Genomic DNA, 13955 nt, shown 5'->3' with positions numbered 1-13955 from the left:
AAAAAAAAAAAAATAGGAGCGTAGGCCTACCAGTACCTTCACTTTCCTCTCCTGAAGAATGGGAAGGTGAATCACCACAAAGGCGATGCTTCTGACCCATGGAAACAGTAAGAAAATAGATGGATATTATTATAAGCCATAAAATGTGTAGTAATTTGTTACTGCAGAAATAAAATACTAATGCAGAACTTGATAAACTTGCGCAGCAACCGTAATATAACAGTACTGCTGGGTCTTCAATTCTTCTACTCAGCATCTATTTTTGAAGTCTCTCACCTATTCTAGTCAAGCACATGGTGGTAACGTTTACAAGAACGAAGCTCTCTGTGATGAGCAAAAACAAGCATCTGGTCCCGTGCTTTTAGTCCAACGAGAGAGAAAAATATTCAACAATATTAACATAAATACATATGCAACAGCGGAACGTGATCATTAAAATGGAGGGGGAGTGCTTGACTCCAAGAGGGTCTGGAAAAGAGGTGCATGGTGGGATGTGTCAGTGAAAGCCTTCCAGAAGGACTGCTGGTCCAGCTGAGGCCAGCAGCACAGGTGCGAGGGGTTGGGGAGGACGGGGCTTTGGGGCAGAGACATGCAAAGACGTTGCAGGAACAGGAAAGAGCTGAGTGAAAGACTGAACTGCTGCAGCCACAGAGTGAGGCTGAAGAAGCAGGCAATGACTGCATCGTGAGGCTTTCGGAGAGCTTTTCTAAGAGTTTTCACTGGGAAAAGGAAAACACATCGTGTATCAAATGAAAAGGAATCATTTGCTGATCGGTGATTATAAAAATTGCTACGTATGTGAAATGATACTCAAGCTGCTCCTGTGGCCCTGAGCTTCTATTTTATTATCTGTGGCTTAGGGATTGGAGAGCCTGCCCTTTAAACATCAGCTCATTCGCAAGCTTAGAAAAAGCCCTAAACTTGGCATTGTAGGACAAAGATGCAGAGAAAAGTGATTTTTTCTTTCTGAGGCTCGGCTTACTCATCTACAAAGTAGAAATGATATTTCAATGCAAACGGGAGACACAATTAATATTTGCTGAGTAAATAAGTGAATAAATCACTGCTTTGATTGACTCAGAGGACCAAATGAAAACTAAGTATGTAACTGTTGTCTGCAAAGTGAGAAACATTTTGCAAATGCAGAGGCGCTGTTGTGATCTGGCCGGGAGCATCTTCACAGGAGATGGCACTTGTACTTCTGAAGATAGAAATAAGTTCACTCTAATGATACTGACACATGGACAAAATACATTAGAGACGAAGGTCATGGCAGGTTTAGGTTTACTGACAGATACACTTGGGACTGCAGTGGCAGGCACCTGCTGCAGATTAGTGGGGCATTAGTAAAAGGGCTAAGAATCACGATACATAAGACATCAGAAACTGAATTGCCATAGAAAGTCAACTGGAAACATACAGTGTTGGCAATTTTTGACATTCCCACTGTGATCTTGGATTATTACTTATACAACAAACCTACAAATCGGTACAAATTGGACATTCTTTTAAAGTGTAATTTTCATATCTTTACTACGATCCTTCTTTATAAACCTGAGAAAAATCCTGTTCGTGTAGCAGCTTTCTTTCTGATACACTAAACCCAGCCAAAAATTTCAGCTAAGGAGTTTTGTATAATAGAAAAAAAAATACACTGTGAAATCTATGAGCTGTGGAATCCAAGAAACTTGTGTTTTCATCTCAACTCATCCAGCTCAGAAATAAGCTACCGAACTGGGGGATTTTAGGCTTCCTAGCAGCACAACAAGGATAGTCAAAGGATCTTGAACACATATAGGTGTGTTTATGCAACACCTACTGACACAAAGAAATGCTTCATAAAAATTGCTGGCACTCTAGTGCCTGATCTCCATATCACAGATTTAGCCAACAGCACATTAAAAATATCTGATCAAAAAGTGAATCGGTATAACACATTTTCTTATGGCTCAAATGAAAATACACAATGACAACTTTTTTCTTAGCATCTGCGCTGTTGTAAGTATTGTCTATGATCTAGAAATAATTTAAAGATAAATAGGAGGATGCATATAGGTTTATATAATACTGTGCTACTTTACAAAAGGAATTTGAACATCTAAAATCTTTGGCATCTGTAGAGTCCTAAAACAAAGTGTCCTAGGTACCACGGAAGAGCAGTGACACTACTGTTATCACTGCAATGATTATTGTTTGCTCCCTATATGAAAGTAAAAGTTGGAATTACTTTAAAATATCTTTTTAATGCAAGTAGTTGGGATATGCACTGTGTTGGGGAGGAGACTATAAACCGAAATCGGCATTCAGTAGGCACCAAGAAACAGGATAGGTAGAAGGTGGTCACACTGAGTGAACCGTCAAAAGAATGTTCTGCACACTATGTGCAACTTGTGTCATAAAGAATAATGGAAAACTTCATAGAAGTAAGTCAACACCACAGGAAAAGAGCAACATCCTGATTAAACCCAGCTTTTGAGCACCTTCCTTTACTTCAGTTCCATGCCATAGATTCTGAAATAGGGGTCTGAAATCCTCAGACCATGATGGAGAGGGTGATCTGAGCTCAGGGGCACAGGACATGTCTGGACCCTGCCTTGTGTTCTCGAGCTGGAGTCCCATGGGGTTCCCTGGATGCTCTCCAGGGTCCTGATGAGCAGCCCTGGGCATGTGCTCTGTTCCACCCTGTGAGTCCACCAAGTTCACCCCTTCCTTGCTCTTGCTGCTCCTCTTGTTCAAGCGCAGATCCTCCTTTCCAAACCTTCCCAGCTGGATCCCCATTTACCTACCTACCCAACCCTGCAGATTGCCTCCCCCAGCACCCAGAACTGTTCACTAAGTCAGACAGGACCTCCAGAGATGCACAGAGGACCCAGCCTCAGCCTGGTTTGCTATCCCTTGCATTGGCATGTGAACCAGGCTTCCTCCTGATGCTCAGCTGGTCCTCCCCTAGGACCTCTGAGCATGCTATCCTTAAGGCCAGCCCCTTTGAGTGACTGGCACAAACATCAACTATTGCCCAGCATGCCCAGTATTTGAAACCAACATGTTCTAAGGAAATTATCTTTGGAAAAATTATTCTTGCCTCCTCCCGCTGAGGGAAAGTGAGTTTCAGATCACTTCGTAAGTAAAGGCTGAATGCCATAACCAGGGGCACTAGCGCTGTTGGCTTCTGCTGAGGGGCTTCCTCTAGGATGCAGACAGCCAAATTCTCCTTGTATCCTCACTTGGCAGAGACAGCACTGACCTCTTTACTCCCATTTAAATGTATTAATCTCATCCTTAAGGGCTGTATCCTCATGACCTAGTTGCTTCCCAAAGACTCTACCTCCTAATGCTGTCACTTAGAAGGTCAAAATTTCAACATAAGGATTCTGCTAAGGGTAACATAAGCATTTGCTCTGTAACACACTGTCATCTGCACCAGCTCTAGAAGTATCTCAATATTAACACAGGGCACATTGTGATGGGTGCTACCTGTATGCACGTTCAGCAAGGAAGGATGTAGTAACCTAGCTCCCAGGAGTGCAGCAAGCACACAGCCCTCAGCTGTCAGCTTTCTCAGGAATGGGTGGTCTCCATTTAGTGATTGGTATCAGCAGGCATATAAAGTCCTAGCATCTTTTTCTCAAGTAAAAATAACTACAGAGAACCAATCCAGCTGCACAGCACCCATGGGACCAGCAGAGACTTCTTAAAACTGAGTCACAGTCCTGCCTTGTCACCAAATCAGTACCCCCTTAATATCTATCAATCCCAATGGTATTTATCAAGGTTCTTCTTAAGAAGACCTTGCATCCTAATCTCCATCTCAGAACAGGTGTCCTGGGGAAATGCTTCCCTGACAACCGAGAAGTGATGGAACAGTTGTACGGGTTGGTTGGCTTGATTCATCTTGCACCTCAGGTATTTTGAGCACGGCCGTGTGCCAAGCACTGTGCTCCCCACAGTTCTACTGCAGATGCCAGTCTTTGTTGCAGCTGTGCAGATATTAAACACTTGTCGACCAAGCCTAACGCTCTCATTGTTATTCCAAGGAGTTTGATCCCTAATATCCAAGGTAGTTGCAAGGATCCAACATGGACCATCTGTTGTTGTGTCAATCTGTTCAGGCAAGAGAGTTAAAGTCCTGGGAGAGTCTGGATCACAAGTTTCTTGCATTCAAAAATAATGTGGCAGCATTTTCAGCCCAGCTGTGAAGCACTGCATGACTAAGAAAATACAAGTCCCCTAGGAGAAGCTCTGTGCTACATGCTAATGAAACTGGGACCAGGCCAGCTTTATGATCTAATTGGTCATCAGAGAGGCCAGTTTTTACCAGGTCTTTAAGTGGAGATTTTCTAGCTGTAAATATGCTATCTTTTTAGGGCAGCTTTGTGATTCCCCAATTTTCCATGTGAACTTTTTTTAATGACTCCATTCCTTGCTACCTTCTCACCAAAGAGATGGTTCTGTTCCTGAAGATTAATTTTGTAGCAGTGTCACAAAATCTCTACACTTACAGGTTTGAGAACTAATAATGTCTATTGTTCAGAATTTTACTAAGAAGAAATTGGCATGAAAGGCCAGGGTTTGCATTCATGTCTACTCTACTGAGGGCAAAGTCTGTTTAAACAAGGGAAACAAATTCAACCTTCATTTGTGTCCTATGTGAGTTAAGAGCACAAGCCACCAGGCCCTGTGGATTACTTAACACATTTCCTAGTGTCCTAACACTGCACAACCTTCTCCACCAAGGTAACGCAGTGCCACAGTAGCCACACCTCACTTACATTTTCACCATGAATTGTGTTTTTGTCAGTACAAAAGGTTGTGAGGGTGTTCACGAGCCCTTTCCCTTTTTCCTTTGCTCCATTCCTTCACCCCATCCATAACCAGTATGTTTTGTGATTCTTGAGCCAGGATCCAATTCACTGATCCAGAACAGGCTTATAGAGCTGCCCTGGGATCTGCATTTTTAGCTGACACAAATATGATTTTTATCCATGACAGTGTTTTGAAACCAACAGTCTTGACAATGGAATAGCAAATCCAAGTGGACTACTGTACCATCTTCTGTTCTTTCCAGAGATGGGTCTGATCTGACCATTTAAGTGGAGCTATCCTGTCTACAAAAACCCCACCATAGATTTCAGTTTCTTTCTGGTTGCCTGCCCTGTTTGGAACCCATATTTCAGCTCCTAGTAGTAACCCGATGGCTCCCTTTCTCTGTGACCACACTAACCTGTGCTTATCCTTCTAAGTTCCTACATCATGACTAATGTAAGAAACACACTGAGGCCACAGTGGTAGAAGAGCGGAGCCTTTTTCCTCTCCAGTCTGCCTATTAGAACAGAAAATCATGATCACTCATTCACTGATTCCTTCATTTCTTCAGTGTATGTCTGTTGAAAGCCTACAACATGCCAGATGCTACGCAATGCCCTGAGGATACAGCAACATGCAAAGCAGACTAGGGCCAGTATTATAATATTTATATCCTACCAAACATTCATTGCATGATTAATTGTTTATTTAAACCTCTCAGTACTATGAAGAGGGATCATGGAGTTCAGTGAAAATGGACAGGTCAAGTTGGGAAGAGACATGGCAGTCTCCCAAGGAGAAAATGCTTTCATGCTAAATGGAGTGAAGAAATACATTCCAAAGAGTGTAAGCCCCAATGGCCCTGGGGATGGGGTGCTGCTGAATGGCTTTACTTCCATGCATGAGAATGCTCAGGCCAGCAGCAAGAAAGCACAGGGAAGACTGACAAGGACTGAGGTTGAACTGCATCAAAGCCATCCTTCTTACCCTAAAGCCCAGGGAAGGAGGGGCAGGAAGCCCATCTTCATTTCATTCACCCTGTTAGGGTCTGGGCAGAGGAATCAAAGGGGGAAAAACCACCCACTTGGAGGCTGTCAAGGGGCTACTGCAAGTAAAAACCCAGGGCAACTGAGGGCCACAGAGGTAGCAGGACTGCAGGGAAGGTGCAGTGGCAGGTGTAAGGGTTAGGAGGACTTGCTACTTGATGAAAATGGGGGATGAGGCAGAAAGCCCTATCCAAGACAGCAGACACCCACAGTCTTCTGCTCAGTCCATGTGCGACCACTCTGCTGGCCAACAGTAGAAAAGAATGAAAGTAACCAGACAGATTCCAAGTGGTGTACACTTGCTCTCTGCCTCAGTATCTTCAGGTACAACATAATGATAGCAACCACCCCCACTGCATGGGTTACTGGGAAGAACAGACCAGGGACTCCCTGTCAGCTTCTGAGAATAGCACCCCACAGCTGACAACAGCACTTGCTACTCTGACCTGTCCTGAGGGGCTTCCATGGGGAAACACCATAGTACGGGGGTTACAATCTGGGTCTCTGGAAAGTGACACCTAACTGAGAATCCTAGATCAAGCACTGCATATTTAATCACTTACATCTTATTATTCTTTTTATGAATTTTAGCACAAGGTCTGCAGGGTCTCACTACACAGATTGGACTCGTAGTGATCCTCCTGTTTTCAGCCTCCCAAGTGCTGGGATTATAGGTGTGCACCACCACACCCAATCTCAATCACTGTCTCAGAGTACCTTGGGAGTGGGGACAGCATGACATGTCAGGGATCAAATCCCTGTCCCTGTGCCTGCCTAAGCAGGTGCTTTAGTCTGCTGAGCTATCTGGCTGGCCCTTATAGCTTATTAGTTCTATTTGTAAATTTCATTTTATTAACACAATATCTCCAACATCCAAATCATGGAAAATGATGTGATTGGCATCCCCTTACATACTCTTTGATTCAATGAATGACTACATTGTAATTCAGACCAATTTTTAAAGAACTCAGTAGTGTAAGATCTTGTTAATAAGCCCTCCTATTTATTTTGTGTTCTTTTCTTCTAAGAAGAAACTATTACTCTCAAATTGGTGAGCATCTCTCTTTCATTCCTATAGCTTGCTTTTGTATGATTTTTATATACATATAAAAATCCATACCAATACACCATGCTGGTTTGTGTGCTTAAAATTTTCATATAAATGGTATCATGCTATGATTAATTAGAATTTATCCCAGGAATGAAAAAAAATGCTTTTAACATTTGAAAATCTATTACTAGAATTCAGGTCATAAATGGATTAATGAAAAAAATAGCACATGATTATCTGGATAGTATAAACATATCTGAGAAAAATGAAAGTCCTTCATGATAAAACTTCTCTAATTTGTTAATATACCCTGTGAGACCAGGGTTTCTCAACCTGGGCAGAACTGACATTTTGAATGGGGTAACTCTCTGCTAGAGGGGACATGCTACACACTGTTGGACATTTACCCAGTAAAACCTTCCTGTTTGTGACAATCAAAACATCTCTAGACATTGCCAAATGTCCCTTGGGGACAAAATAGTCATTGACAAAGAACCACTGTGTGCAGCAAGCTGTAGGACCCCTGTAGGTACAAGTTCCTCACTTGCAGAAGAGCAGGCATCCCAGGACCTAACACACAGGGAAGTGGTGGCAAACCTATGGCATACACACTGCAGCAGGCTGTCTGAATCATTAAAAGTGCTAAAAGGTTCACCACCCTTGATAGAGAGCGTCAGTGCAATGACATGCTATAAGGTACTGGGGACCTTTGCTGGTACTTCCCCAAACGGTCCTCGGTAGATGCCCTGTCTTTGTGGCTGTGGAGGAGATTCACAGGAATGCTGCTGGTGGTGAGGACACTGGCGTGGATGAGGGCAGCATCCCGTGGCTGGATCGCCCACAAAGCGTACAAGGCTCAAAGGTTTTTCCTCCCTCCTGGCCCTTCTTCCTTAATCACTGAGCTCTGCTGCTTCTGTAGTTACTTCCTCCAGGAGAGATGACATGGCCCATGTCAGAGCTCACAGGGAAGAGTCATTTTGCAGCCCCAGAGAATGGAGGTTCTCCTGGGCAAAGAAGAGCTAAGTGGTAGGATGTGTGGTTTGGAGAAATGACCACTGCAACCTAAAACAAATGTCTGTTATTAGAGGAAGAAAGCAAATAGGGGTGCTTCTGGGAAGACAGAAGGTCAGACTGCACCAACATAGGAAGAGCAGAGCATGGAGGAGCCGTGACAAGAGTTGATGGGGCCTTCTGGAGGCTTCCCATCCTCAGCAGGACATCCACTCCTCACACTTTGGGAAGCAGGTGAGTTCCACGGTGCCTAACGGGCTCAGTTTAAGGGATTGGTGACAACAGCCCAGAAACTTCCGACAGCTAATGTGCCCACTTCTGCCCAGCAGAGAACTCTCCTCCCAGAGTTGGCATCCTGCAACTCACTGCCACCTGCCGACGAGTGGGAATGGCACCCATTTTTGTCCCTGATGTTGCTGGATAGCCCACAGACTATGGGAATCCCTTCCTGGCCATTATGATGGTCTATGACACCTTGGAAAACTGTGTGAAAGAGAAATACACCTGAGTCCTGTCCCTGTTCCCTAGATGGGACACATCAGAACCAGCTTAAGACCTCATTCTTCCATTACAATCTTGTAGCTGTGACTTTTTATCATTGTAACTAACACTGGAGGTTGTGCAAGTAATGCAACCCGCCTGAGTCCCAATTTCTTCTACTGTACATGAGCCTGAAAGCCACTCAGCTCTAAAATTTTATGATTTTTTCTCTTTCCTTTGCACAGATTAACTGTTCTTCATAAATATGTAGGAACTGCTTGAGAAATACTCAGATGCCATCAGTTTTAAGTTACGAAAGATGGAGATGTAAAACATAAAATAAAAATGACAAGTTGGACCACTTTAACAGACACCATGAACTGACTACCAGAGAGAACTTGCTTATAAAATGCCAAATTAATGGGGGTTTTACTCAGTTTTTATTCACTTCCATTACTTTCATCTTCTGTGATTTTTAAATAGTGCTGTGCCTAAGGCTACAGCGTACTCAAGTTGAAATAGATCACTTGGGGTTTTATAATCGACAGTGAAATAAATGCCAGTGAAGACAAAATGAGTGATTTTTTGGTAATTGTAGTTGAAAGCATCACTCCCATTTTAGGGACAAAGAAACCAAGGCTCTAAGAAGTTACATACTTCATCAGTAGAAAAGCCAGATATAAGTCCAGAACAGGAGAATCTGAAAGCATGTACAAATAACAGAAGAAGACATGGATTCAATATCCTTTATTCCATACAGCTGAATGCATTCATGTGTGCATCCTGCCTCACCCACATGCAAATTTAATTAAAAGGGCAAATATCTAAGCTTGTCTTTTTTCACCGATGATCATTATTTCAATTCCCTCATTTAAAAACTCACCAGAACTGACAACACAGATTGAATTCTGAATTTTTACTCATTGGAGAAAATGTTTTGGAAAAGCAAAAGTGTAAGACCTTGCAAAAAGTTCACACCTATGCAGCGGGGCTCTTCATAGGAAGCTTCTCAAGCTAGAGCTAAATTCAAAGGGACCATATGAAAAATGAGCAATTAGTCTTTTTGAACTAATTTTAAGTATTTAGAAAACAAGAGAGTCTGTGTAAATATGTTATGGGTTATTAAATCTTGGCTTGGACTACACTGCAAATGGGTGTGGGTAAATAGCAACCACAGAATGATAATTACTCAAGTTCAACCAACTCCCATATTGCCAAAGCTCCAGTCGGAATAGACTTCCAACTGGAAATGTTACATAGTTAGACTTCCTATACTGCAACCTTTCTTTATATTGCAATAAGACTGGAAACAAAATAAAAGTATCAATCCAATTATCATCATAATTTAAAAATTGGCATGGCAAAAGAAAATCAAGAAGGTAGGGAACAAGAAGTATATGTGCATGTACATAGGATGGCTTGGATAATTATGCTGCTGATTTCTGCTGGTCTACTGAAAAGTGCAGTCAGTGTTTCAATTTTTTCTTCTTTTCAATGATTCATGGTTTTCGACCAATTTTGCATGCTTATATCTAGTAACATGTGCAACTAATTTGAAGACAACAGCCTGCAATATAACAAAAAAGATACCCTAAATATAGTTAAAAGATAAAGAACAAAGTAAAGAAAATATGATTAGCAACACACGTAACATCTGTAGGATGAATACTTATGGTATCTAAAGAAAACCTAATTTTAAAATGTGCAGACTTTTTAAAAATAATTTTATTGAGAAACAAATAGCAATGAGGCAGTTTCAAAACCAATTAGTAGTATAGTTTTAATAATTAATACATTGCACATTGTTGTCTTCTTAGTGGTTATTCATAGTACAAAATGTAGACATGATATCCTATTCACAAACACTATTAGTACAAATCTTTCTATTCATTGAATTAAGAGAAAGCAGCTGTATATCTATCCTATTTTGAATGTACAGATACAAAATGGTCCTTCATTTGTATCCCCTTTCTTGTTTAGTTTTTTCAGAGAAGGGTATTCCATTGTCTTTTAAATATTGTAAGTGCATAAATTCAGCAAAATAATCCAGTATATTCCAGTAGTCCATAATAGTAGTGGGTTATCTGTAGGACTGGCAATGTCAGAAGTTGTCGACTTGAGCCTTTTATAGCTCCGCATATTACTATGGCTTTATTTTTTATACTTTGTTTTTATACTTTTCTCCTGGATGGTTAAGAACAAGATAAAGCAAGACCTATATAACAAGAAATGTAACTTTTGTGTCTGACAAGGTTAAAATGTGCAGACTTTAAAGATGTAATTGAAAAAAGACAAAACAAAAATCACATGACAATATCCTTGAAATAACTGTTAAACTACAGAAATATAAATTTTAATATATTTAAACATCTTGCCTTTCATGTTAGCAAAGATGAGAAACATATTATATGCAATGTTTGCGACATTATTAGGAAACCCTTTCACAAACACTGCTAATGGAGGAGGATAATTTTGTAATATTTATAAAAATGTAACTATGCCTACTAACCATCTGTTTATAGATAAATATATAATGAAGCATCAGAAATATAGTGTTTACATTTTTGAAAATCATTGCAGTAAAATGCACATTGCAATTAATCTCCTTCAAGTTACTCCCCATGGCTTACAACACACTTATAATTCTTGCCACTTTCTGAAGTAGATCTGTGAGTCTTTATTCACCACTGCCATTTTTTGCATTGTCATGGCTACTTTTATGTCTTGAATTGATTGAAAATGCTTACCTTTAATGGTCATTTAGACATGAGCAAAAAAAGGAGAACTACACGTTATGAAAGCCAGGGAACATACCACAATGTTTTTACTATTTTTCCCTTCATTTACTTATTTATTCATTCATTTATTTTACTTTGCAATGCCAGGGATTAAGCTCAGGACTCTGAGCTTGCCAGGCAGGCACTTATTCTACTGAGCTATCTCCCTGGCCCCTGCCATTTACTTAGATGCAGGCCACTCAGCAGCATTCACCATGTATTTTGGTCACATCATGCATATTCATGAACACTTATGATATTAGATATTTAGGGCCAAAACCAATTAGCCATTATTACAGATTTAGCTATGGGTGTTAAACTATATGTGGCCTTATAAAGTAATTAATATAACATACAAACTGAATGACAAAAATTACATGAGTATCTCAATAGATGCAGCAAAGCATTTGACAGAATCCAATATCCACTCATGATAAAAACTCTGAAGAAACTAGAAATAGAAACTCTTTATCTCAATCTGATGAAAACTGTCTGTAGTGGTTCATATGTTGCATCAACTAGAGAAATTTAAATTTAACTAAACACTCAGCAGCAGGCCAGAGTCCTTCCTTTGTAAACACCCTCATCCTGTAGAGGAGGAAGAGAGAGAGGCTTGTTAGAAGTTGCAGCTGTTGCCCCTCCTTTTGATCTTTGCTGTTTTCTGACACTAGGAACAGCTGCCCTCTGCCATGTGCCACTCTACCTTGGAGTCAGCCAAGTATGGACACAAAACCTCCACTAATTGTGAGCTAAATAAATGCTTCCTTCCTTAATTGTGGGTGTTGGGTATTTTGTCTTTAGTAATGAGTGCAAAGTAACCAAGACATCATCTATGACAAGCTGCTGGCCAGCATAATAGCAAATGGAGAGAAGCTGAAAGCTTCCTCTCCAAAATCAAGAAAAAGACAAATATCAGCTATCACTAGATGTGTTCAAGATAGTTCTAGAAACATTAACTGGAGCAGTAAGACAAGATAAAGAAATAAAAGGGATATGACTAGGGAAAGAAGCAGTTGAATCTTTATTACACATTTGCTGATGACATGATTCTCTACATAGAAGACCCCAAAAACTCCACCATACTCTCCTAGAACTAACACCCAAACTTAGTAACACAGCAGGATACAAAATCAACATTCAAAAATCAATACCATTCCTATCCACAAAAATCAAACTTCTTGAGAGAGAAATTAGGGAAAGAGTACCTAGCATAACTGCATCAAGGAGAAGTGCAAAGCCTCCATAATGAGATGCATGGTACTCTGAAAACAGAGCCGGAAGAGGCTATCAAAAAATGAAAAGCTATCGCCTCTTCCTGGATATGCAGAACCAATACTGTCGAAATGCCCGTACTTCCAACAGCACCAATATGGTCCTGCAGTTAATATTCTAGTAGCAGCTCCACTGATACTGGTCATGTCCTTTGGATGCCCTAACACTTTCTTCCATTAGAATCTAATCAAGAGACGTTAGAGAATTAATATTTTTGCTGTGAGCCAGGCCTGGCTTAGAAAACACGTAACCTTGACCACATGTTCATGGCAAGACAAACATATGTCCACTGCTTATTCTACATCATCTCCTTTTCTTCTCTTTCACTATAGAAACAGTAAAAACATAACATACTACCTCAAGGAGTGGCTAGGAAACACTGATCTCTCCAGTAAGACTCCGGAAGAAATTTGTAGAGTCTACAGTCTCCTCTGAGACAAGAATCAAAGAAAAGAAGGAAATCCAGCTTGATCTGGAATGGAACGCAGGAAGCTGTTTGCAACTGTTGGGCCCACACTGAGGCCAAGGAAAAGGCTGATCAAATCTCAGGGATCCTGGTACACACGTCAGCCAAAACCAGTAGCTGGGTCTTTACAGTTCTGTCAAATTAGAACAACTAACTCTTGTTTGGCTAGCTCAGCACTACAGAGATGTTCCGCTATTTGCTACTTTCTATTAACTTCTCTAAGCATCAGTTTGCTAATCTATAAAATAGGTACAATAATGTTTAATTTGCAGTGGTGTATACAGACAACAAGAGAGAGATTTGAGTAGATAATATGTTACATATGCATACATACATAAAGTCTATGAAACTGTCTCTCATTTAAATCAGTACTCAAATGATAGACCTCAGAAAGATCGTACTATAAAGCTAACATAGTATTCAACAGCAATCCCTACCTGATCTATTTTTCATTGACTGATCTATGTTGAAAATAAAATATGCCATTTGTCAATTTTCTTGTCTGAGATTCTTTGCCAAAATAAATCCTTCACAAAGCAGAAGCATTATTATGCTTATTGCTATAATTCTAGTGCTTGAATTTCATTCAACATATAACTCATACCTGATAAATATTTATCAACTAATGAATGAACAAATTAATGTATGTGAAACACTTATCATATCAATGTCCTAAGAAAGGACTGTGGTTGTAGCTCGTGTCATCAAATAATCAGGAGTATGTCCCAATCAACTGTCCTGGAGGAGAGAGAAGCCAGGGCAGGGGAGGAATGTGGTCAGGCTCAAGAAGATGGGCTGACAGGAAGGTCTTTCTGTGCCTCACCTACTGTCCTAGATAAAGGGGATTCTTTGTACCCACATTCCTGTAGGTCAGTAATGGAAAAGCTTTAGAGCTTTCAATGACACAAACCATCCACTGCAGCACACGAATGACAGATTCCCACCCTGCTCTAGATTAAGCTTTTTTAATTTTTTTTTTCTAAATAGATGGGGCCTGGTTCTGCTGTCTGGGCTGGCAGGAAACTTCAGGACTAGTGATGAGCCACTCT

General features: G+C 40.7%; 1 pseudogene; it reads left to right on the top strand.

Moving 5' to 3' along the window:
- Positions 1–8419, top strand: part of LOC101584126 — a 9986-nt pseudogene extending 1567 nt beyond the window's left edge.
- Positions 8420–13955: the final 5536 nt, after the last annotated feature.

Source organism: Octodon degus, unplaced genomic scaffold (assembly GCF_000260255.1).
Source record: "Octodon degus isolate 3935 unplaced genomic scaffold, OctDeg1.0 scaffold00029, whole genome shotgun sequence".
Lineage (NCBI taxonomy): Eukaryota > Metazoa > Chordata > Mammalia > Rodentia > Octodontidae > Octodon > Octodon degus.
This window is presented reverse-complemented; position numbering and strand designations above follow the sequence as displayed.